The 26,404-nt window shown below is 50.3% G+C and overlaps 1 long non-coding RNA gene across 1 annotated transcript in view; it reads right to left on the bottom strand.

The window, feature by feature from the left end:
- Nucleotides 1–23,261, bottom strand: part of LOC144806148 (uncharacterized) — a 1,180,470-nt gene extending 1,157,209 nt beyond the window's left edge. The window contains exon 1 of the long non-coding RNA XR_013605699.1: nucleotides 23,195–23,261. This is a non-coding gene — a long non-coding RNA (uncharacterized LOC144806148). The remainder of the gene's footprint in view (nucleotides 1–23,194) is intronic.
- Nucleotides 23,262–26,404: the final 3,143 nt, after the last annotated feature.

The following is a 26,404-nucleotide window of genomic DNA, read 5'->3' as shown; positions in this document are numbered from 1 at the left end:
GACTCCCAACAAAATAGTGACACAAGGAGAGGATTCAGATTATGCTGTCAACCCCTTCACAGACGATCTGGCCGGATGGACAGAGTCTTTGGCCCCGCAGATGATCCCCTGGCCAAGAGAAGGGTCTTTCGAACCTCAGCACATATCCACAGCAGTAGAATGTATCCTGCAGGGTGTAGGGGATGAGGATTGGGATTATGCCTATATGCGAGCCAGTCTCAAATTTTGGCAGAAATATGCCAGGCAATATGACACCACAAGACCAAAGCATCAAGGTGCAGGAATTACCCGCCAGATGCCGCTTTTATACAAAAGGGCAAAGGACCCCCCAATTTATAACTGCTGGTCATACACAGAGAAGAAAGCCATAGAATTTTGTCAATATAAGTTTAACTCATGTACCTTGGTGCGGGTCATTTTGTGTTCAGTATTTAAGTGATTTTCTAATCACGACTAGGGGGTGTATATGGGTCACATCCCTGACTCTTTGATAGAAAATATTAGCCAGGTACTGGCAGCTTGTAGCAGCTCTTGCGCAGCGTGGTGAGCGCGTTTTGCTTTTAACACCCTGTTTTGTATTTTTGTTCGTTTTTCTTTTCTTCCACCCTGATTTTAATTGGCAGCATTTTCGGGGCTCTGCCCTTACCTGCACCCTAATAGGCAGAACACCGCCGCTTGAGCGGGCCCGGTTCCGGGGTGGCTGAGGGTTTCTCTTGCTTCCCTAGCGGGCGCCATCTTAGGAAGGGCTTTGACGCTCTTCTAGCGCCATCTTGAGTGTACTGGAAAGTCGCTTTGCTCCCCACCTGGAGGGACTACTTAAGGCGGTCCTCATGTGTTGTGCACCTTGATAGAAAATATTAGCCAGGTACTGGCAGCTTGTAGCAGCTCTTGCGCAGCGTGGAGAGCGCGTTTTGCTTTTAACACCCTGTTTTGTATTTTTGTTCGTTTTTCTTTTCTTCCACCCTGATTTTAATTGGCAGCATTTTCGGGGCTCTCCCCTTACCTGCACCCTAATAGGCAGAACACCGCCGCTTGAGCGGGCCCGGTTCCGGGGTGGCTGAGGGTTTCTCTTGCTTCCCTAGCGGGCGCCATCGTGGGAAGGGCTTTAACGCTCTTCTAGCACCATCTTGAGTGTACTGGAGGGTCGCTTTGCTCCCCACCTGGAGGGACTACTTAAACCAGTCCTCCGAGCGCAGCGGGATCGCGCAGCGGGTCGGCCTCCGCTTTGCCGGAGTCTTGCCAGAGTCCTGCCCGTCTGCGCCTGTCAGCCTCTCGGCAGCGGACGGAGCAGGACGGCTGGGTGTTTTCATGTTAGCTGAACTACTGTGCTGTTTCATGGATATGACTAGCTATACCTCGGCAGATTTACTTTCTTTACGCCCCCCCCCCCCCCGTGGCCAATGTCATCTTATCTTCCCTGGCGGTCGGGCCTCAAGGAAAGGTTGCTCGATCTGCGGTTGGCGTCTTCCGGTGTCTACTGGAACTGCGCTGGACAATATCCCGGCTCCTTTTCAATGTTCTCTTCTTAATACCAGATCTCTGAATTGTCATTCTCTTGATATCTGGAATTTATTACAGAATTCCAATATATCATGCTTATTTCTTACAGAGACCTGACTGAGTGATTGCTCCGCTCCTGATTTAGCCAACGCCATTCCACCGGAATACAACATCTTTAGGAGGGATAGAATATCGGGCAGAGGAGGAGGAGTAGCACTAGTTGTAAATAAAAACATTCCCTGCTCAACCTTTCTGGTAGACAATATTCAGGGATGTGAAGCTCTCGGTTTCACCCTTCATTTCTCTCCCCTTCAGGCTTGTACCGGGATTCTTCTGTATAGAACTCCGGGACCTGCAGGGCTGTTCTTTGACGAACTACAAGTAGCTCTCTCAGTCCCCTGTCTTAGATCTGAGCACTGTATTCTTCTTGGGGATCTTAATGTTCACATGGATAATATACTTGACCCCGATGCAATGAAACTTAGTGACGTCACAGCCCCATTAGGATTGTCTCCGTTTCTGCAAGAACCAACACACAATAAAGGCCATACCCTGGATCAGGTTTTTTCAACGAAATCTATAACTATAACGTCCATACAACCAGTACTGTGGTCTGATCATTTCTTGATCTCCTTTTCCGTGCCTGCCACCACTATCACTCGGGTGAGAGAATCAATAGAGACCACGCGGACTTCGCGTCCTTTCCATCTACTTTCGATGGATATGTTATCTGAGGCCCTTACCACCTTTCCATGTCCTCTTCCGGGCAATTTGGAAGAGAATCTTGGTCTCTTCCACAAATGGCTGATAACCAGATGTGAGACCTTAATCCCTGAAAAAAAGCTTAAATCAGGTGAACGTAGAGCATCGGCCCCATGGTTCACTCCCCAGTTAAAGATGCAACGGCAGGGATATAAAAGGGCTGAGAGAGTTTAGAGATGGGTCTATGATCCGACTGAAAAATTGAAATTTCGAGCGATAACTAAAGCCTACCATCAGTTGATCTGGAATGAAAAAAAGGCTTATTTTGAGCGCCGAATTGATGAGGCTGAAAATGGCTGTAAAGAAATTTTTAAAGTTGTCCTGGATTTTACTTCTCCAGCCATCTGCACTCCATCTCATACTCATTCAGAAGTATGGATAAAACAGCTTGCAACTTTCTTCGTTAGTAAAATCACAACCATTCAAGCCTCTCTTTCCCACTCCAGCTCCCAGTTGGTTTCGGGCCCTTCACCCCCCCTTCACTTATGGAGGGTCTAGGCCCTTTTCTCTCAGAATTTCCCCATCTGTGCCTTGATACTTCTCTCGAGCTTCTGTCAAGTTTGAAATAAGGCTCTCCACTTGACCCGTGCCCGGTTAAACATCTGGGGAAGGTGGCTCCTGCCTTAAATGTCCTGCTGAACCCCCTTTTGAATTCCTCTCTGTCAACTGGTGTGGTTCCGCAGGCATGGAAACATGCTTTGATCCTGCCACTGATCAAGAAGCCTACCCTGGACCCCCTTATCCATGCCAACTACAGGCCTATTTCCCTTCTCCCTGCTCTGGCAAAAGTGGCCGAGAGATTTGCACATCGGACGATTTCCAATTTCATCGAAGGAAACGATCTGTTGCATGACACGCAATCTGGGTTCCGTGCAAATTATAGCACGGAGTCGGCTCTTCTCGAGGTCACGGATGCAATCAGGGAAGTACTCGACTCCGGGGGAAGTGCCATGTTGGTAATGCTTGATCTGTCGGCGGCTTTCGACACCGTTCCTCACGATCGCCTCCTTGTAAGACTCTGGGAGAGCGGCCTCCGGGGAACGGTGTGGAATTGGCTTAAATCATTTCTGGCCGACCGTCGGCAAACGATCTGGGCGCCCCCTTTCTCCGCTGATATGGCTCCGCTAGAGGTGGGGGGTCCGCAAGGTTCCATTCTCAGCCCCATCCTTTGGCGCCCAGATCGTATCCTACGGCGATGACACCCAGCTCCTATTCACTTGTGGTAGGGGCGGGTCATTCGACGGCATACAGATCAGGGATTGCCTTGGTGCGGTCTTTGAGTGGTTTAGGTGTAATGGCTTAAAGTGCAATTCCGATAAGTCGGAATTGCTCTTTTTTGGATGCGCCTGTGAACCAGATTGGAAAGCTTGGTGGCCACAAGATATGTTTCCCCCTGACAATGTGTCTCTCAAGGCTAAAAACTTGGGAGTGATTGTGGACAGGGAACTGTCCTTTGGGCCACATATTTCGTGCCTTTCAGGTAAATGCTTCGGCATTTTACGGATGCTGAGGAAGTTTCTTCCTTTAGTGTCTTTCCAGCATAGGAAGATAATTGTTCAGTCCTTGATTGGATCTCGACTGGACTATGCAAACGTTCTCTTCTTGGGTCTACCAAAATATCTTTTGACCCGTTTGCAAGTAGTCCGGAACTCGGCAGCCCGTGCTATTTACGGGCTCCCGAGAAGAGCAGGTGCCACTGTCCTACTGAACACCTTACACTGGTTACCGATCGCAAAGAGAATTCTTTTCAAGAGCCTGACTTTTGCCTTCAAAGCTTTACAAGGCACTGGCCCCAAGTACATAAGGAAACGTCTCTCCCGATATGCACCTAGCAGGTCTTTGAGATCATCTTGTTTATCCAAGATGACAGTCCCGGCTATTAGGCGTGCAAGGATGGGAGGTCGATCTTTCCGCTACCTAGCCCCGAAGGCTTGGAATGAACTACCACTCTCCCTTAGACAGGCTCCCAGTCTCCTCGCTTTTAGAAAAGATCTTAAAACGTGGCTTTTTACCAAATAATTCCTTCCCCTCTTTTCTGTCTGCATTTTAGTTGTTATGTTGTTGTCTTACTTGCTGATACTCTTCGCCAAAGCGCCGGGATGCTCCTAGGAGTAGCCAAGCGCTATAGAAGAAATAAACTAACATAACATAACATAACATTAAAAAGAACCTCCCGCCCCTCGCGGAGGGTGCCAGCAAATGGATAGTGGCCCTAGAGAAAAATACTACAGGCACCACCCCAGGGAAAGGCGATATGAAAAGTTTGCTTATCTCCCTCATGGGAGGGGAAGCAGAAGAAATGTTCACAAGTATCAGTAGAGGGTTAATAACTATGAACGACACCAAGTATGATGGAGAACCATTCGACAAAATAAGGGCAGCCGCCTGGACTAAATTGCAACTAAAATACCCTGACATTCCAGATATTGGGTCTCTCATGTCACTGACTATGCAAACAAATGAAGACCCGATTAACTTTATTTCCAGAATGAAAGAAAAATGGCACCAGGAGTTAGGTGACTCCTGGAATACAACTGGAAGAAACAGCAGGCTTTTTTACCACATGGTCAAGAGAGGACTGCCAGAAGACGTGCAGGAAAAACTAGATGGGGTAGTATCCACGGAGGCAAAACCATGGCCTGAGATCCAAGACCACATCATACATTTCTGCAAAAAGAAAATAGAACAGGAAAAAAGTAGACAGCTAGCTATTGAAAATGCAGCTGCAAAACTGGTACAGCAGAAGCGTAATAAGAAAAAAGATGCATTAGACAATGTCATGTTAGCTGCACCTGTCAGCCAAATGACGGCAGTCACCACCTTTCCACAGGCTGCTCGAAACGCGCTCGCCACCAATACCCAGTCTACTCCGCAACAGGGGCAGCAGCCTGCCATACAATATGTGCAGGCACAGACACAACAACAAACACAGCCAGCCGTACAGTACGTGCAGACCCCACCCCAACAAGCAGTACAGTATGTACAGGCCCAACCACAGCCTACAGCGCAGTACGTGCAACAACAGCCCCCTGTACAATACGTATCACCACTACCTGCTTATGGAAGTGACCAACAACAGCACTACAACAATGACAGAAATAACACCTACCAAAACACAGGCATGCAGGGAAGGGGAAATGGAATGGGACAGCAAAGGGCCACACTAGAGGCAGGGCCACGCACCTGCTTTTATTGTCACAAACCGGGCCACATGCTAAGAGAATGTCGTACTAGACTTCGAGAGCAAGGCCAACAAGCACCCCAACAATTCCAACAACAACGACCGATGTATTCACAACAGCCCAAGATCTTGTATGCCTATGCTCAACCTGCCCCACCGCAAACTATGCAGCCCCAGCAGATGCAAGCCCCCCTGCAGCCGCAACAGCAAATATCCACATACCAAATGATGCCTCAAGCCCAAAACACCGCACCCCAAGGAGGAGTGGTGATTACCCCCAACAATACCCTCACACAAGGCACTATCCAACAATACCAAGCTGGAGGATACACTTGCTAGGACAGCCCACAGACAACTCTTGTGTGTCCAGTTTTATCATGCATCATGAGCGGTGAAGATGACCCCACCGTCTTGGTCACGATAAATAACAAAACATATAGCTTCCTCATTGACACAGGCGCCACCTACTCCTGCATTACAGGCGGACATCTGCCTATTTCTGATCAAGTAGCGGACACACAGGGATTCTCTGGGGCAATAGCAAGGGCCCCCTTTACCAAGCCAGTACCCCTACAAATAGGAGACCGGATGCTGGAGCAACCACTGTTGTACTCGCCACATTCTCCAGTTAACCTTTTAGGGAGAGACCTCATGGCAAAATTGAACATGACCCTTCACTTCCGTGAGAATGGAACAATGGTTTGTTCCATACCAGGCACACCCCCAGCAAGGATGATGGCACTCACTATTGACTCTTCCTTGAAGGATCAAATAAGAGCTCGCCCCGTGGATGAGCAAGCGTTCTCCACTGCGGTACACATCATTGTAGCCAACACACCAGAACTGCACGATCGCACTGTCCAGCTCCCAAAAGAGTTCCTCTTCTGTCCACAGTCCCAGAACTCCCAGACATCAGACAGAAACATGATCTTAGGCATACACGCTCTTCACATTACACCTACATACGGGGCGTTCATAGCAGGAGACGACTATATGTGCTCCTAGGCCTGTGTAATCTTCATCGAGCCCGGACACCAAGTGAGGGACATTTCAGATGAACAGCTCTTTGGTGATCCTGATGAATATCCCATCACAGAGATCGTCTATGAGTATGAGGTACCCCTCTCGGTGACAGTGGAAAAGAGAACACCCACTACCTCACAAAAATATGATTCAGTGCGCGAAGCGGACTTGGCTCAAGTCCCGCCGCATCTGTGGACCACTGGACCCAATGATGTAGGCCTTATTCGCTCTGCCACCCCATTTAAAATAACCTTGAAGCCAGGCGCAATGCTACCCAGAATTAAACAGTACCCAACTCTCTAAGGAAGCAGGGGAGGGATTGCCCCTACCATACAGGCCTTGCTGGATCAGGGAGTCATATACCCCTGTGTATCGCCTTGTAACACCTGCCTTTTTCCGGTTCGAAAAGGTAAGACCAATCAATGGAGTGTCATCCTCACGAATGTTACCCCGAATGCACAATACTTTTCCGTGATTGACCTGAAAAATGCGTTTTTCAGCGTCCCCCTTCACCCAGACAGCCAGTACCTATTGGCTTTCTCGTTCAAAGGGGTGCAAATGATGTACAGAAGATTGGCTCAGGGGTACTGTGAGTCCCCTAGCAACTTTAACAAAGTTGTCAAAGAAGACTTATCAAATTTCCAATGTGACAGCACTCTGCTGCAATATGTCGATGACATTTTGCTCTGCAGCACCACAGAACAGCAGTGCAGCACAGACACTATCTCTCTGCTTACCACCTTAGCTCACAGAGGCTATAAAGTGGACAAAAACAAACTTCAGTACTGCCAAACAGAGGTACACTACTTAGGCCAGGTACTATCAGCATCAGGGAGACGAGTAACACCAGGCAGAGTTGAAGCCATAAGAAACACCCCAGAGCCCCAAACTGTGACGGAAATGCAAAAATTCCTTGGACTTATTAATTATGTCCATCAATGGGTTTTTGACTTCTCCACGATAACTGCCCCCCTGCTGAAGGCAGTCAAAGCAGCCAAAGACAAACGCAACAAAATAGACTGGACACCTGAAATGACAGCATCCTTTAAGCAGCTCAAAGATGAAATAACAAACGCACTAGTGTTAGGAACACCTGACTATACAAAATTTGTTTACCTGTTCACCCACTGCAATGGTCAGGTCATGACTGCTGTCCTTACTCAGAAATACCCCATGGGCCACAAGCCTATTGCCTACTTCAGCGGCATGCTAGATTCAGTCATGAAAGGCCATTACCCCTGCGAACAAGCTCTCACTGCTGCAGCCTTTGCTGTAGATAAAAGCACCCCCATTGTCATGGGATCCTCGCTAACAATGTACACAGAGCACGCTGTCTTTGCTATAATTCAGAAAGCCAAGACAACATTAACTACACAAAGAGTGTCAGGTTACGAAGTCATACTGTCATTACCCTCTCTGAAAGTTGTCAAATGTCACACAGTAAATCCTGCCACATTCTTTGCCCATCCCATTGCAGCCTCAGATGACGACACCCATGACCGTGCCACATACTCTCCCTGCACTCTGCCCTGCTATCGGTGCCAGCGACCTGCTATCTGTGCCAGCGACCTGCATTCTGCCCTGCTATCTGTGCCAGCGACCTGCATTGTGCCTGGTATCGTTGCCTGCATTGATTACAATTGGGCCAGCTATTTGTGCCTGCGACCGCATTCTGTGCCATTGATTGTGCCAGGGATTGTTTTTTGTGCCCACGACCTCCTTTGTGCCAGTGATCTCGCCGAGCATTGTTGTTGTGCCCTTAGCCCGTCCATGCCGCTGCTCCCCCGCGGCCCCACCCATGCTCCCTCCAGCTCCTACTGACCCTACCCACTCGCCACCCTGCTCCCGCCTCCCAGCTGCTCCTCCCTCGCTCCGCCCCCTCCACTATCCACTTATGTCAGTGCAACATACGCGCAGCGGACGCGCCCTATGCGTGCCGAAGGCGCGCCAAAGGTAAGCCCGTCTACGCCCGTCCGCGCCTGGACCGCGCCCAGCGCCAGACCCCCTGCCCCCTGCAAAATTCACTCCACCCGCCTAATGTACGACGTCGCAACCCTCTCTGCACTCAACACCGGCCGTCTCCCCGACTGTCACCAAGCTGCCCCAGGACGCATGCATGGACCCTTCACCTGCCAATCCTGCAAGTTCGACTGCTTCAAGACCCACACTAAATCCACAAACGCCAAACAGAGCTCCGACAACAACCACCTGAAGTGCATCCTGCTCAACACCCGTTCGATCCACAGACACGCCAGTGAACTATGGAACCTACTAGACAACACCACGCCGGACATCGCCTTTCTTACAGAAACTTGGATGAACGCCTCATCAGCGCCCGACATCGCCATAGCCATCCCCGCCGGTTACAAGATCATCCGAAAGGACCGCATCAACCAGACAGGAGGAGGCACCGCCATCGTCCACAAGAAAACCATCCGCATCACGACCAGCTCCGACGACACCCTCACAGCCGCCGAACACCTCCACTTCCAGATACACACCGACCCCAAAACCACACTTAGAGGCACCCTCATCTACAGACCACCAGGACCCCGCACACAATTCTGCGAAGACATCACTGACTTCATCAGCCCACACGCCCTCCCCTCCGAGGACTACATTCTCCTAGGGGACCTCAACTTCCACCTGGAAAAGAACAACAACAGCAATACCATCACCCTTCTGGACAACCTCTCCAATCTCGGACTCAAACAACTGGTGAATACCCCCACCCACCACGCCGGACACACGCTCGACTCGATCTTCTCCTCCAGCAAGCACGTCTCCTTCAATCACGCCACAGGACTCCACTGGACGGACCACAGCTGCGTACATTTCAACTTCAGAAAGACCATGACCCACCACCACCCACAACAAGTCCCCCGCAGAAACTGGAACAAACTTACCACCGACCAGCTCACCACATTGCTATACCAAAACCCTCTCGCCAAATCATCGGACCCAACTCAAGCAGCCATCAATCTCGCACAATGGATCACCCACTGCGCCGACGAATTAGCTCCCCTGAAAAAGCAACACAACAAGCCAGGCTGCAAAAAAGCCTCTTGGTTCAATGCCGACCTCAAGAACTCCAAAAAGAAATGCCGCACCCTCGAGAAAGCCTGGCGAAGAAACCCTACCACAGACAACATGACCGCCCTCAAGGAGGCCACCCGCAAACACCACCAGCTGATCCGATCCACCAAGAAATCAGCATTCAAGGAGTGACTCGACAACAACGCCCACAACAGCAAGGAACTCTTCAGCATCATCAAAGAGCTTACCAATCCCAGCGCCGACACCAACGACATCACTCCCTCTCAAGGCCTCTGCGACTCTCTAGCCTCGTTCTTCCACAGTAAAATCGCTGACATACATAACAGCTTCTGCGACCAGTCCACCCCCCTTACCACCGAACTGAAGCCCCCCACCACCACCCTTGACGCCTGGAACCAGATCAGCACCGAAGACACCATCCGCTTGATGAACTCCATTCACTCCGGATCATCAACCGACCCATGCCCCCACCACATCTTCAACAAGGCCGACTCCATCATCGCACCCCACCTCCGGAATATCATCAACTGCTCCCTCAACACCGCTACCTTCCCGGAAAGCTGGAAACATGCCGAACTCAGTGCTCTCCTGAAGAAACCTATAGCAGACCCCACTGAACTTAAGAACTACCGCCCCATCTCGCTCCTCCCTTTCCCTGCCAAAGTCATAGAGAAGGCCGTCAACAATCAGCTCGCCGCCTTCCTCGAGTCTAACGGCTCCCTCGACCCCTCACAGTCCGGTTTCCAAGCCAAACACAGCACCGAGACAGCCCTCATCGCAGCCACAGATGACATCCGATCACTACTCGACAACGGAGAAACAGCTGCCCTCATCCTCCTGGACCTCTCCGTAGCGTTTGACACGGTCTGTCATAGCACCCTTGTACAATGCCTCAACAACATCGGAATACAAGGAAAAGCATTGGATTGGATCATATCGTTCCTCACCGGAAGAACCCAGAGAGTCCGCCTCCCCCCTTTCAGATCAGAGGCCACCAAAGTAATCTGCGGCGTTCCCCAAGGCTCCTCGCTCAGCCCCACTCTCTTCAACGTCTACATGAGCCCCCTCGCATCCATCGCACGCCAACACAACCTCAACATCATCTCCTACGCTGACGACACACAGCTGATCCTCTCCCTCACCAAAGACCCAAACACCGCCAAAACCAACCTACACGAAGGGATGAAAGACGAAGCCGAATGGATGAAGAACAGCCGCTTAAAACTAAATTCAGACAAGACGGAAGTCCTCATCCTAGGATCATCACCCTCCGCTTGGGATGACTCATGGTGGCCACCAGCCCAAGGCGGCGCGCCCAAACCAACGGACCATGTTCGCAACCTGGGATTCATTCTAGACTCCTCCCTCTCGATGACCAGACAAGTCAACGCCATCTCATCATCATGCTTTAACATCCTAAGCATGCTCAAAAAGATCTTCCGATGGATCCCCACCGAAACAGTCACTCAAGCACTTGTCACAAGCCGACTGGACTACGGAAACACCCTCTACACTGGAACCACAGCCAAATGACAGAAAAAACTCCAACGCATTCAGAACGCCTCCGCCAGACTCATCCTAGACATACCCAGCCACGACCACATTTCCGGTCACCTGAGAGACCTTCATTGGCTCCCCGTCAACAAGAGAATAACGTTCCGTCTTCTCACCCACGCACACAAAGCCCTCTACGACCTAGGACCCAAATACCTCAACACGCGCCTGACCTTTTACACCCCCACCCGCCAACTACGATCGTCCAATCAAGCCCTCGCCACGATTCCACGTATCCATAAAACCACCATGGGAGGAAGATCTTTCTCCTACCTGGCGGCCAAAACCTGGAACTCTCTCCCCACCCACCTCCGCCTTACTCAGAACCACCTCTCCTTCAGAAAACAACTCAAAACTTGTCTATTTGATAAGTAACCCCCCCCCCCCATCAAGCGCCTTGAGACCCTCCGGGTGAGTAGTGCGCTATATAAATTTTAACTTGACTAACTTGGCTCTGGCAGATTGGGCAGCCAAAGCGGCAGCCAGACCCCCCGTGCCTTTCATTACACCTGAGGACTTTCTCTCCAGAGATAACGCTCTGGCAGATTGGGCAGACAGAGCGGCAGTCGCACCCCCCATACCGTTGATCACGCCAGATCCCCGGAACACCCCAATATTACTCGCCCAAGGTGTAACTCCAGTACACCAGACAAACACGAATGAAGATAGTGTAGCACCAGCACAGCACGCAGACAACAACAAGTACACTCTTGACACAAATGCTTTCTGCCCAATGGATAACACACAGCAATACAATTCTATTGCCCAACTGCATCTCAGAGAAATACAAGAAAGTGCACCACATAGAGAAAGAGCTATGGAAGAAGAGGGGAGTACAGCAGGACCCTGCTGATTTCATTTACAGGCAAACAATGTCTGGGAAGCCTGTCATGCCACAAGCTTTACTGCTGAAGGCACTGGACCAACTCCACCTTCCCGCACATGTCTCCCGAGATAACATGTCCACAACGCTGCAAGCAGACTGGTTCATTCCCAATGCCCACGAACTAATACAACTCTTTGTTAACAAATGCCTTATTTGCCAACAGTACTCACCAAACCCAACACTCAAAACAGTCACTTCCACCATCCCCAAACCATCTGGCCCCTTCAAAGAACTCCACCTTGACTATGTCGACATGATTGATCGGTGCCAAAATTACCGATATCTCATTGTGGTGGTATGCCCATTCTCGCGCTGGATCGAAGCTGGACCTTGCGTCCACTGCGATGCCAAAGCAGCAGCCACATTCCTACTCCGTGACGTCATTTCCCGCTTTGGAATTCCGGATGCCATTAGGACAGACAACGGAAGTCATTTTTCAAATGCCATCTTCTCCTCTCTGACCACAATGCTAGGCATCAGACACAAACTAACATCTGCCTACCACCCCCAAAGCAATGGCATTTGTGAGCGCCTCAACGGCTTGCTCAAAAATAAAATAAGCAAAATTAGCGCTACCATCGGTAAAAAATGGCTCTATTGCCTCACACTTGCCCTCTACTCACTAAGAAACTCCCCAAGCTCGGATCACCACCTCACGCCCCACCAACTTGTCACCGGACGATCCATAAATGTAACCGTACCCTTCACCAGGCCCAAAACAGATAGCTAATCATCCTCTGAAATTATTAAAGCTGAGCTTTAAGACAGTATTCAAAGAAAGACTGGACAACAACACCCACAACAGCAAGGAGCTCTTCAGCATCTTCAAAGAGCTCTCACATCCCAGCGCCTGCAACACCGACATCACTCCCTCGCAAGACCTCTGCGACTCTCTCGCCTCGTTCTTCCACCGCAAGATCGCCGACATTCACAACAGCTTCGGCGCACAAACCACGCACCCAACCGCCGAACCAGCGCCCCCAACCACCACCCTCTGCACCCGGACCCCTGTCAGCACCGAAGACACCACCCACATGATGAACACCATCCACTCCGGCTCCCCCACCGACCCCTGCACACACCACATCTTCAACAAAGCCGACTCCATCATCGCACCCCAACTCCGGAACATCATCAACAGCTCCTTCGCATCCGCCACCTTCCCGGAGAGCTGGAAACATGCCGAGCTGATCGCCCTCCTCAAGAAACCCACCGTGGACCCCACGGACCTGAAGAAGTTCCGCCCCATCTGGCTCCTCCCCTTTCCAGCCAAAGTCATCGAGAAGACCGTCAACAGACAACTCTCCACCTTCCTCGAGACCAACGGATCCCTCGACCCTTCACAGCCCGGCTTCCGAGCAAACCACAGCACCGAGACCGCCCTCATCGCAGCCACCGACGACATCAGGTCCCTGCTCGACAACGCAGAAACGGCTGCCCTTATCCTCCTGGACCTCTCAGCAGCCTTCGACACCGTCTGCCACCGCACCCTGATACAGCACCTCAGCAACACCTGAATCCAAGGAGCCGCCCTGGAGTGGATCATCTCATTCCTCGCCGGAAGAACACAGAGAGTCCGCCTCCCCGTTCCGATCCGCGGCCACCACAGTCATCTGCGGCGTCCCGCAAGGATCCTCACTCAGCCCCACCCTCTTCAACGTCTACATGAGCCCTCTCGCAGCCATCGCCCGCCAATACAACCTCATCTCCTACGCCGACGACACCCAGCTGATCCTCTCCCTCACCAACGACCCCGCCACCGCCAAAGCCAACCTCCAGGAAGGAATGAGAGACGTCGCAGAATGGACGAAGATCAGCCGTCTGAAACTGAACTCAGACAAGACGGATGTCCTCATCCTCGGACCATCTCCCTCCATGTGGGATGACTCCTGGTGGTCCCCTGCCCTGGGCAACGCACCCATACCAACAGACCACGCACGCAACCTGGGCTTCATCCTGGACTCCTCCCTCACGATGACCAAGCAAGTGAACGCAGTCTCATCATCCTGCTTCAACACCCTGCGCATGCTCCGAAAGATCTTCCGATGGATCCCCACAGAAACCAGGAAGACGGTCACCCAGGCCCTCGTCACCAGCCGTCTGGACTACGGGAACACCCTCTATGCTGGAACCACAGCCAAACTCCAGAAAAGACTCCAGCACATTCAGAACGCCTCAGCACGACTCATCCTGGACATCCCTTGCCGCAGCCACATCTCTGCCCACCTGAAAGACCTGCACTGGCTCCTTGTCAACAAGAGGATCACGTTCAGACTCCTCACCCACACACACAAGGCTCTACACGACATGGGCCCGAAGTACCTCAACAGCCGCCTCACTTTCTACACACCCACCCGCCAGCTCCGATCCGCCAGCCTCGCCCTCGCCTCCATCCCACGAATTCGGAAATCCACCGTCGGAGGAAGCTCCTTCTCCTACCTGGCAGCCAAGACTTGGAACTCCCTCCCCACTCACCAACGGCTGACCCAGGATCACCTCTCCTTCAGGAAACAACTCAAGACCTGGCTGTTCGAGCAGTAGCGACCCCCCCCCTCAGCGCCTTGAGACCCTTACGGGTGAGTAGCGAGCCATACAAATTATTGTGATTGATTGATTGATTGAGCTCTATGATTTTTTGTGCACACTAACCCGCGCTGCGCAGTTCCTTTCTGCCCAGGTGTCCAAAAGGAAGGAGAAGAGCTCCATCGATCCAGAACTTCCACCTATTCGTCCTGGGACTCTGATCTTCGTCCGGAGGCACGTCAGGCACTGGAAGGACCCCAAGTTTGATGGACCCTTTGCAGTGACTGATTCCTCTCTAACTGCCGTCCGGATAGCCGAGAGGAAGGCATGGATCCATCGGAAGGACGTCCGCCTCAATCCTGTGCCTCCGCAGCAACAAACAATGGACTGAGAGAGGAAAGTGACATGTCCATGGTCCCCCTGAATGAAGACAGCGGTTTCCCGTCCACTGCCGAAGAAGAAGAAGAAGAAGAAGACACCCCCGAGCTGTTCCGTGAATACAGCAGCCGTGATGCAAAGGTAATGACTCTGTCTCTGTTGGGCGTAACACAGACTGTAACACAACTATCTTCAATTTCGACATGCAGTTTGGCACCTCCGCATTAATGGACTACTACTGGGCTTGTGGAGAACGCCTATGTCTCCACCTACCTCCTCAGTGGCTCAGACTGTGCTCTTTGGTGACTCTGCATGAAGTACATCTGGTTGTGCCGGCATCGAATGCCTCCCACATACTGTCACACCCCATGTCAGGCGACGTGACATTCCTTCACCGCCACCAGCGAACAGCGGAGTACTTCGCAGCAGAAGCCCTTGGTAAAGTTCCAGAAGAATTCCGCCTCTTCAACGAGGCACAGCTTTTTTTCGGAGGGGTAGTTCCAATATTCCAAACGTATGCAAATGCCCGTTGGCTGGAAGTAACTCGCTATGAGGTCATGAAAGCCATTAACAGCACCAGAGACAGACTAAATGCAATCAGGGAAGAACTGCACCCCTTGAGACTAATGGTTTTGGAACATCGCTATTTCCTCGACATGCTGACTGCCAAAGATGGTGGGTTGTGTCATCAAATCGGAAAATCCTGCTGCACTTTCATACAAGGAAACAATGAGGATAACGGATCAATAGCGAGGGCCATTGAGGAGTGGACAAAATTGGGAAAAGAAATGACCGATGAAGGAGGTGCCCCTGCGGACATTATTCCAACGGACTGGTTCGATTTTGACTGGATGCCTTCATGGCTAACAGCAATTTTGAAATTAATGATACCCATAGTTGGGATTATGATAATTCTGTGTTGCGCCTTTCAGATTGGGAGTCACTTTATTAAAAGGTTAAGTACCAAAGCTGTAGTGATGAATTATGCGAGCACAGCGATCTACCAGGTAGCGAAGTATGAAGACATGGATCGGGTTCCTGGGGATGGGACTGGAATGCAATTAGAAATGAGCGAATTAGCAGCACCTGGCACTCACTATAGCATACCCACAGCTCCCTTCCCCCAAGTAGGGACATCCTGAGCAAGAGCCCTGCAGCAGCCCAATATGAACGCCTGCTTAATGAATCAGGTGCAGAATATGCCGAAATATTTGTTAGGCCAGATGGAAAAAGAGCCAAGAAACAAGAGTAATTCCAAGGCAGCTTTAAGTGTTATGTTAACAACATGCCCTGGGTACCCCCACTGGCTAAAGGGTCACCGAGATACTCAGTTAAGAGTGTGTTCATAAATGAACAAGAGGGGGGAGATGATGAAGGGTTAAAATCACGCTCTACCATCTGATCACCAAAAAGAGCATCTCATATCTACCTTGGTAGTATAAAAGTGCTATATGGCCACACCCAGGAGAAACTGAATTTTTTTTTAAAACCCTCACCTTTTGCTATGTATGATCAGCAAATTAAATTCCACAAATCCCCTGAATTCTGGGGTTATAGACCCAAGGCAAAGGCCAAAAAGACATGCCTTAGGATAACAAAATGCACTAGGCCCACAATAATGTTAAAAATGCATTTCTGGTTCACTGAAAACAACGTGGTAAATTGGGCTAACACGAAGTACAGTAATTTTCCACAGCATCAAAACCAACGCCCACACGTACACAAACCCAACTGGTACAAGTTGGCACATCTTGGGACTTTTTACTGAAATATTGTTTTGAAACTTAGCTTGCCGAAATATAAGCCGTAACATCTTGCAATACTAGCACCTGGCGTAAGTTCCGCTCTCACATACATTTTTAAAAATTTGTACAGGACAAAAGGTCAATAGTTTCCGTTCTGCGGTAACGCATGGCCAACCAACCGTTAGGACACCTGACCGCCCCCCACTGTCCTAGGACAATGCGGACAAGCCACCTGTGTCAGAAAATATGTCAGGACAGTGTCAGTTCTGCAATTTCAGGTATAAAAGATTCAGCATCACAATCAGAAGACAGAACTCTCCAGCTGACTTTGGCGAGATTCTCCGGTCGACCGTTTATCTGATTTGGGACTGCCAAGCCTATTCTATCAGGTGATGCCTTCCCAGATAAGATAATACCTCTCTCTCTTAGAATTCTTGACTTTACCTAGGATTTTTCCATCCACACCCAATCCCTTATATTCTTAAGGTACCTTAGCAGCATTATATCTTGTAGGGTTACTCTTCCTAGTTAGGTGCTTTAAGGCACTAGGCCTGATAAAAATGTATTCTGTATAACTCAGCTAAATTCAATTATGCCTCTTAAGGGTCTTAGCCTCTGGTATTTGTTCTTTCTGAAATGTTTAAACTTGCTAAAATGATTCTCTCCAGGAGACTTGCGTGACAACGAAATATTGTCTTGAACTGGTTTTCAATGTCTTCTTAAAGTTTCAAGTTAATCAAATCTCGCATTTTAATAATTAATCACTTCTGTTTGCCTCGCAGCATTTTACAAGCAATCTTCATCTAGCATGTACCCATGACAGAGTGAAGCCAGGTTTTCTTAAGCGTGTTCTTTAGCAATACATTTTATTGAAATACATATGTTTTTGTGTAATAAAGTGCCACTCCAACGTGAAATATCGTCATCTCACTTCATTGTTCCTCTTTTATCAGTGCATTATTGAGACGGTACTCCAGATCACAGTACACGTGACCACACCCTCAAAGGGGGCTCAGAAGGGCCTCCAGTTTCCCCTCTGTCACATGCACAAGGAAAATCTGGTGTAAACAATGCAATAACACAGGCCATGCACTGGAATTATCTGATGCAAACAATGTAATAACACAGGCCATGCACTGGAAGAATCTGATGCAAACAATGTAATAACACAGGCCATGCACTGGAAGAATCTGATGCAAACAATGTAATAACACAGGCCAGGCACGAGGAAAATCTGATGTAAACAATGCAGTAACACAGGCCAGGCACGAGGAGAATCTGAAGCAAACAATGCAATAATACAGGCCAGGCACGAGGAAAATCTGATGCAAACAATGCAATAACACAAGCCAGGCACGAGGATAATCTGATGTAAACAATGCAATAACACAGGCCAGGCACGAGGAAAATCTGATGCAAACAATGCAATAACACAGGCCATGCACTGGAAGAATCTGATGCAAACAATGCATTAACACAGGCCAGGCACGAGGAAAATCTGATGTAAACAATGCAATAACACAGGCCATGCACTGGAAGAATCTGATGCAAACAAGGCATTAACACAGGCCAGGCACGAGGAGAATCTGATGTAAACAATGCAATAACACAGGCCATGCACTGGAAGAATCTGATGCAAACAATGCATTAACACAGGCCAGGCACGAGGAGAATCTGATGCAAAGTATGCAATAATACAGGCCAGGTACGAGGAAAATCTGATGCAAACAATGCAATAACACAGGCCAGGCACGAGGAAAATCTGATGCAAAAAATGCAATAACACAGGCCAGGCACGAGGAAAATCTGATGCAAACAATGCAATAACACAGGCCAGGCACGAGGAAAATCTGATGTAAACAATGCAATAACACAGGCCAGGCACGAGGAAAATCTGATGTAAACAATGCAATAACACAGGCCATGCACTGGAAGAATCTGATGCAAACAATGCATTAACACAGGCCATGCACTGGAAGAATCTGATGCAAACAATGCAATAACACAGGCCAGGCACGAGGAAAATCTGATGTAAACAATGCAATAACACAGGCCATGCACTGGAAGAATCTGATGCAAACAATGCAATAACACAGGCCAGGCACGAGGAAAATCTGATGTAAACAATGCAATAACACAGGCCATGCACTGGAAGAATCTGACTCAAACAATGCAATAACACAGGCCAGGCAATAGGAGAATCTGATGCAAACAATGCAATAACACAGGCCAGGCACTAGAAGAATCTGATGCAGGTGAGCATGTAATACCTGGCGGGATCTAGTGTACTGTGTGGACAAGAGGGTGGGAGGGCAAAGACTAGCTTCATATGGACTGAACCATGGGCAAAATGAGCAATATTTTAAGGAAGTATTTACCATATAGTAAATCATGCAGAGTCCGTTTTTTTTTTTTTGGACCAGGTATGGGATATTACGTACCAAGGAGTGTCAGAGATATTATAATCTTTCCTACAAGGGTCATCTGCTTTACAAAGAATTTCAATACAAGGAGTGACTCTAAAAAGCAGCGACGGGGCATGCAGTGAGAGGATAGATTGCAGAGATTCGCTAACGTTATGGAACAGCACACAACTTTAGAGGTTACTTAGATACAAGGGAGACACCTGAAATGGGCTCTGCACCTCACACGTATGCAGTACACGAAAGCGCCTTTACACACAAACCAATCATCCTAGGAGGGGCCGAGGGGAGACATAACATCTAATCCCGGCTTTACCACTTTACCTAAAGATGCTGGAAATAAACACCAAATGTTACTTCTCGACAGGGCCACTATACATGTCCTTATCCTGGGATTGTAGTCCCTCGGCCTCTCCCTCACGATCTCCACCACCCCACGTGTGGTTTACTGCACTAGGAAACTGTGCAACCAGGAGACTCTGTGTTTAACCCTGACCTACCAATTTGTAAAATATTGAGCTTCAGGAATCACTAAGTAAATTTATGCCTCCCCCCCCATTTATGTCCAAGATCGGGGTATTTACTACCATCCTAAAGTTGTAAATAAAACTGTGCTTTTAAAAATGGACCCAGACTGTGGTGATGCGTCTTTAACTAAATATTCCTTCCAGCGGCTCCTGGAATGTTGTTGTTGATGCGTTGCCAGGAGTGTTCCCAGCAGTTACGTTCCTGGTGCAGTTGGGTGAGTGGTGAATTAATCTTACCCTTAGCCTACTGATGACACGAGAGTTTGATTACCACATAGACATTGCCTCTTTTGGGGGGGAGGGGTACACAGCGCCCACTCTCATGGACTATTCACCAGAATGTAACGTGGCCAAGTAATAACCTTTGGAAAAAGTAGTCCTGTGTTATTCAGACTTAAACTGTTTAGTACTAGGCAAATCCTACTCTTTCTGTGCCTCTGTCCCCTTATCTGACAATGTATGTACCTCGAAGGAGGCTGGATGGAAGAAATAAACATGAAAGGCACGATCCCAGCTCAAACCACCAGCATGGATTTCATTCACTCGTTCAGAGCTGCTTAACTGCAGGTCTCCGCACTGCATATCAGCATCTCTAAAGGCGAACACTGTCGCAGCAAAGGGAGTGGGAGAGCCCTGTGATCCTCTAGAGCCTAGGCCGCTCACTAGAAAACGACGACAAAGGACAGGACAGGACTCTAACAGGATAAACTGATCAAACTCAAATATGAGGTCAACGTATTATTTATCGCCTTAATGGTGCAAAAGTCACTCTGGAATGAAATCAATACTATTCGAATAATCAATGTTCGATTTATAATAGAGGCATTGCTTTGCTGCAATAAAGGAAATCAGGGCAACAATAGCAATTCTCACAACAAATATTTCTTATTTCAAGTTTGGTTTGCATATTTTACAAGAAGGGGATAAAGCGACAACTGATAGACAACATTATAAAGCTTACCGACTTGTCTTATAAAGGTTACTGATACTTTTAAAACAACACAAAGGTTAAGGAAAAGCAGAAGTATCAAGGTAGACAGTGTATCTGCAATGGCGGACAATAAACGCTTATTAATAGTGACCACATAACAACCGTCTCCAGGTAGGATCGCCTAATTATAAAAGACCTGCTAATACGGTGAACGACTACAGCGCCTCAAACTGTGACTATGACATTGGTCTATCAAAACATTTGAATTCTGCGTTTGTTCTTCTCGTTAGGTGTTGATCCTGGAAGATGTAGGCTGATGGATTTCGGGCTTGTGCTTTATGCATGCTTCAGGAATTTGCGGAACGAATGTCACCCAAACATCGCACCATGTTGAGGAGGCCACTGGGGTGAGAGTTGGTCGCTTAAAATGGAGCGGCACAATAAATGAACTGTTCGAAGAAGCACTGGGGTTACCAGCTTCTCAAAAGGGCATGTCCTCTGTTTAGATAGCTGTCCAGAGGGCTAGAGACCTGGGTGGGGCAATCAATGTAAGCAATGGCCCGGAGACGCCATGGCTAACTAGTAACTTCTGGGTCAGTTTGCTTGTTTGGTGGCGGCAAAGAATCGTAGTATGCTGATATAATTATTTTCAAGATTACTGTGAGGGTGTTATCAGTACTTCTTTAATGCAGTATTTTCATGGAAACCTTAAAAAAAGGTTAACACTAGCTACAGTATGATTGCGGTTACTAAAAATTTAACATCTGATAGCACAGTAAGAATTTACACATTTTCTCTTTTTACAAATTATGCTTGACTGATCTTATACTCTGTACAGCCCATCCTATAATTTGTGTAGCCTATTTTATATTTTGGTGAATTCTTTCTTTAAACTATTGGCTTTCCTATTCAAAGTGCTGTCTCTCACGGGCAGACATCACAGCACTGTAAAAATATACAAGTCTTCCTATGCCTAAGAAAAAGAACCTTCCCTACAAATTATTGCAGCTTATGTTAGTCCGGGTGCGGCGTAGGGTGGCCATTACATGGATAGGGCGGAGGGCACCGGAGATTGCCACGTGGCTGAAGGATGTTCGGGTGTGGTCTCTGGCAGAGGAGACTCATATGCAATACGCGCGCAGGGATGAGAGACTGCAGGAAGACTTACTGGCATGGAGAATCATGTGTGCTGCCGGTCTGACCTTGAGTGATTCTGAGGGGACTAGTGAAGAACTGTTCACGTCTGAGGGGTCGGGAGCTGAAGGGGAGGGGGGGAATAATGGGGACTTTTAGATCTGCGTTGTCGGTGGCACTCGGCTGCTACCTCATGTCTACTATCGCTATCTCCTGTTTGCAATATATGGATTTTTATTATATCCCTTAAGACCATTTCTTGCCCAGTGATACCTGTGCCCCTACAGTGCCTTAATGAGGTTATCGTTCTGTATGCAACAGTTTTTGTATGATGCCGCACTTGGGGGGGGGGGGACTGTTATTGTTTTATTCCATAACAAAAAATAAAGTAAAAAAAAAAACGATAAAAAAATATATATATATACAAGTCACTATTTCCTAGTGCACCAACCAGGATTCAAATTAGCGACCATCCAGTTTGAGACGCAGACATCAGACATGATAACACTAAGCCCAGTGCCCCAGGCTATGTGAATGGCGTCTGTGTTGAGCCCATTTACGTAAACGCAGGCCATAGGCTGTGGGTCCAGCAGCTTCATACATGATCTCAAACTCCCTGACATACCAAGCCGCCTACACATCTCGACCATAAAAGGCTACTCCAGGGAGTCAAACGCCTTATCGGCATCAGCTGACTTCATGTTTGGGTTTACCTGATGCAGCACTGCAAATATTGCGAATACCGTCCGTAGATGAACCGCTGTGGATTTATGTGGGACAAATCCCAACTGTACAGGGGAGACTATTTTCTCTAGTAGGAAGGCTAGCCGAGTCGCATCACCTCAGGCAGGAATTTATGATCACTGTTACGCAGTGGCAGAGGGCGATAAGATGTACACTTACAGGGTTTCCTCCAGGCTTAGGGGGCACTGATATGACTGCATCACTTATAGACGCCAGCGACACACCGCCCTTCAATGCCTCGGCATAGACCTCCTGGATAGGCCGCACCTCCACTGCACCCCGGCCCAGGACAGGCCTCAACTTCTCTGCACCCCCTGAACAGGTCTCACCTCCTCAGCACAGTACAGACCTCACCTCTTCTGCACCCCCTGGACAGGTGTCAGGGTGCAGGAAAAAGGAATCAAAGTTCTTCTTTGTCTCGAAGTATCTGCCATTGAACCGGCATTGCGAAGATCACCCGCTCGCAAAAGGTCGCGGGTGATTATAGCACAGAACAGGGCTTTCTCCCCTGTACTACCAACAGGGAGGACCACGGTGGAAGTTGCCGGTCTAGTCCTGAGTTCCTGGACACGAGCGTGAGGTCTAGACCTGCTGTGAAGTGCGCCGGTTGATTTTAGAACCAAATGCACTTCACCAACGGATTTTCAGTGATTAGTCACGTTCTTTCTGTAGTCTAGTTAGATAGAAATAGTGCAATTTTGTGCCAGGCTTAGGTTAGAGCACTTCGGTGCGTCGGTTCGTTAGTTCGGTAATTTAGAACTAGAAAGAAATACCAATTTAAAGTAAATAGGAAAAAAGAAATATAAAGAGAAGAATTAATACTTACCCATTGAATACTTCAGTTCCTGATTTCTTTTTTGCTTGGTTGACGCCGGAGGCTCCAGAAGGTTTCTAAGGGAGAAGTAAGAAGAATTCAGAAGATAAGAAAGTAAGGCAGAGAGTGAATGAACGAATGAGTGAAAAAGAATAAATGAACTCACAGAGTTAAAGGGTGCTAAAATGTTGTTTATAATGCAGGTTACCAAAGAATAAAATACTTATATTGAAGAATAGATGAGGAGCAAAAGCCATAGGCACTCTGGGTAAGGAAATAGAGAGAAAGAGAGTAAGAAAGTGGAGAAGGAATTGAAGGAAATTAGTAATGGTGTGCTTTTCTTTTACAGCGATTTCCACTCATGCTTGAAGATAGAGAGGGAGTAAGAAAGGAATAAAACAGAGTATGGCAGAAAGGAAGAGTAGAGTGGAAGAGCCAGAAGGTCAGGCAGTCTCTTCTCTGTCCCATTCCCCTTTCCCCCGGCTGGGTTCGCACGGCCACTAGTTAACTCTTCAGTTGGTGGCTGTGGGAAAACCAGTGGAGGAATTTAAAAAATCTCATCATTCTGCTCCTGGGAGTGTCGGCATTGTCAGTAAACACAACCCTTCACAACAGGCCTCACCTCCTCTGCACCCCCTGGACAGGCCTCACCTCCTTTGCACCCCTTTGGACAGGACTCACCTCCTCTGCACTCCCTAGACAGGCCTCACCTGCTCTGTACCTCTGGACAGGCCTCGCATCCGCTGCACCCTTGGACAGGCCTCTCTTCCTCTGCACCCCTGGACAGGCCTTACCTCCTCTGCCCCTCCTCTTGACAGGCCTCTCGGTGAAGGATTCTCTTTAAGGACAGAGGAGCCCAGAGTTCATTCCACCCCATACAGCACCTCTGACTCTGCCCCGAGCCTAGGGGCACTATGCACAGGCCTTGAAGAGAGACACTGCTCCTCTGGACAGGCCTCACCTCCTCTGCACCCCTGGACAGGTCTCACCTCCTCTGCACCCCCGGACAGGCCTCACCTCCTCAGGACAGACCTCACCTCCTCTGACCCCTGTACAGGCCTCACCTCCTCTGACCCCTGGACAGGCCTCTCTTCCTCTGCACCCCTGGACAGGCCTCTCCTCCTCTGCCCCCCTGAACAGGCCTCTCCTCCTCCGCCCCCTGGACAGGCCTCTTCTCCTCTCCTCCTCTGGACAGGCCTCTCCTCCTCTGCACCACTGGACAGGCCTCACCTTCTCTGCCCAGTGGACAGGCCTCACCTCCTCTGCACCCCTGGACAGGCCTCACCTCCTCTGCACCCCTGGACACGCCTCACCTCCTCTGCACCCCTGGACACGCCTCACCTCCTCTCCTCCTCTGACCCCTGGACAGGCCTCTCCTCCACTGACCCCCGGACAGCCTCACCTCCTCTGCACCCCTGGACAGGCCTAACCTCCTCTGCACCCCTGGACAAGCCTCGCCTCCTCTGCACCCCTGGACAGGCCTCACCTCCTCTGCACCCCTGGACAGGCCTCACCTCCTCTGCACCCCTGGACAAACCTCACCTCCTCTGCACCCCTGGACAGGCCTCACCTACGCGGCACCCCTGGGCAGGCCTCTCCTCCTCTCCTCCTCTGGACAGGCCTTTCCTCTTCTGCACCCCTGGACAGGCCTCTCCTCCTCTCCTCCTCTGGACAGGCCTCACCTCCTCTGCACCCCTGGACAGGCCTCTCCTCCTCTGCACCACTGGACAGGCCTCAGCTCCTCTGCACCCTTGGACAGGCCTCACCTTCTCTGCCCAGTGGACAGGCCTCACCTCTTCTGCACCCCTGGACAGGCCTCGCCTCCTCTGCACCCCTGGACACGCCTCACCTCCTCTGCACCCCTGGACACGCCTCACCCCCTCTCCTCCTCTGACCCCTGGACAGGCCTCTCCTCCACTGACCCCCGGACAGGCCTCACCTCCTCTGCACCCCTGGACAGGCCTAACCTCCTCTGCACCCCTGGACAAGCCTCGCTTCCTCTGCACTCCTGGACAGGCCTCACCTCCTCTGCACCCCTGGACAGACCTCGCCTCCTCTGCACCCCTGGACAAACCTCACCTCCTCTGCACCCCTGGACAGGCCTCACCTACGTGGCACCCCTGGGCAGGCCTCTCCTCCTCTCCTCCTCTGGACAGGCCTTTCCTCTTCTGCACCCCTGGACAGGCCTCTCCTCCTCTCCTCCTCTGGACAGGCCTCACCTCCTCTGCACCCCTGGACAGGCCTCTCCTCCTCTTTACATCCTCTGGGCAGGCCTCACCTCCTCTGCACCCCTGGACAGGCCTTTCCTCCTCTCCTCCTCTGGACAGGCCTCTCCTCCTCTGCCCCTCCTCTGGGCAGACCTCACCTCCTCTGCACCCCTGGACAGGCCTCTCCTCCTCTCATCCTCTGGACAGGCCTCACCTCCTCTGCACCCTGGACGGCCTCTCCTCCTCTGCACCCCTGGACAGGCCTCTCCTCCTCTGCACCCCTAGACAGGCCTCACCTCCTCTGACCCCTGGACAGGCCTCTCTTTCTCTGCACCCCTGGACAGGCCTCTCCTCCTCTGCCCCCCTGAACAGGCCTCTCCTCCTCTGCCCCCTGGACAGGCCTCTTCTCCTCTCCTCCTCTGGACAGGCCTCTCCTTCTCTGCCCAGTGGACAGGCCTCACCTCCTCTGCACCCCTGGACAGGCCTCACCTCCTCTGCACCCCTGGACAGGCCTAACCTCCTCTGCACCCCTGGACAAGCCCCGCCTCCTCTGCACCCCGAGACAGGCCTCACCTCCTCTGCACCCCTGGACAGGCCTCACCTCCTCTGCACCCCTGGACAAACCTCACCTCCTCTGCACCCCTGGACAGGCCTCACCTACGCTGCACCCCTGGGCAGGCCTCTCCTCCTCTCCTCCTCTGGACAGGCCTTTCCTCTTCTGCACCCCTGGACAGGCCTCTCCTCCTCTCCTCCTCTGGACAGGCCTCAGCTCCTCTGCACCCCTGGACAGGCCTCTCCTCCTCTGCACCTCCTCTGGGCAGGCCTCACCTCCTCTGCACCCCTGGACAGGCCTTTCCCCCTCTCCTCCTCTGGACAGGCCTCTCCTCCTCTGCCCCTCCTCTGGGCAGACCTCACCTCCTCTGCACCCCTGGACAGGCCTCTCCTCCTCTCATCCTCTGGACAGGCCTCACCTCCTCTGCACCCCTGGACAGGCCTCTCCTCCTCTGCACCCCTG

Source organism: Lissotriton helveticus (genome assembly GCF_964261635.1).
Source record: "Lissotriton helveticus chromosome 1_1 unlocalized genomic scaffold, aLisHel1.1 SUPER_1_unloc_5, whole genome shotgun sequence".
NCBI lineage: Eukaryota > Metazoa > Chordata > Amphibia > Caudata > Salamandridae > Lissotriton > Lissotriton helveticus.
The sequence above is the reverse complement of the archived record's forward strand: the minus strand, read 5'-3'. Positions and strand labels throughout refer to the sequence as shown.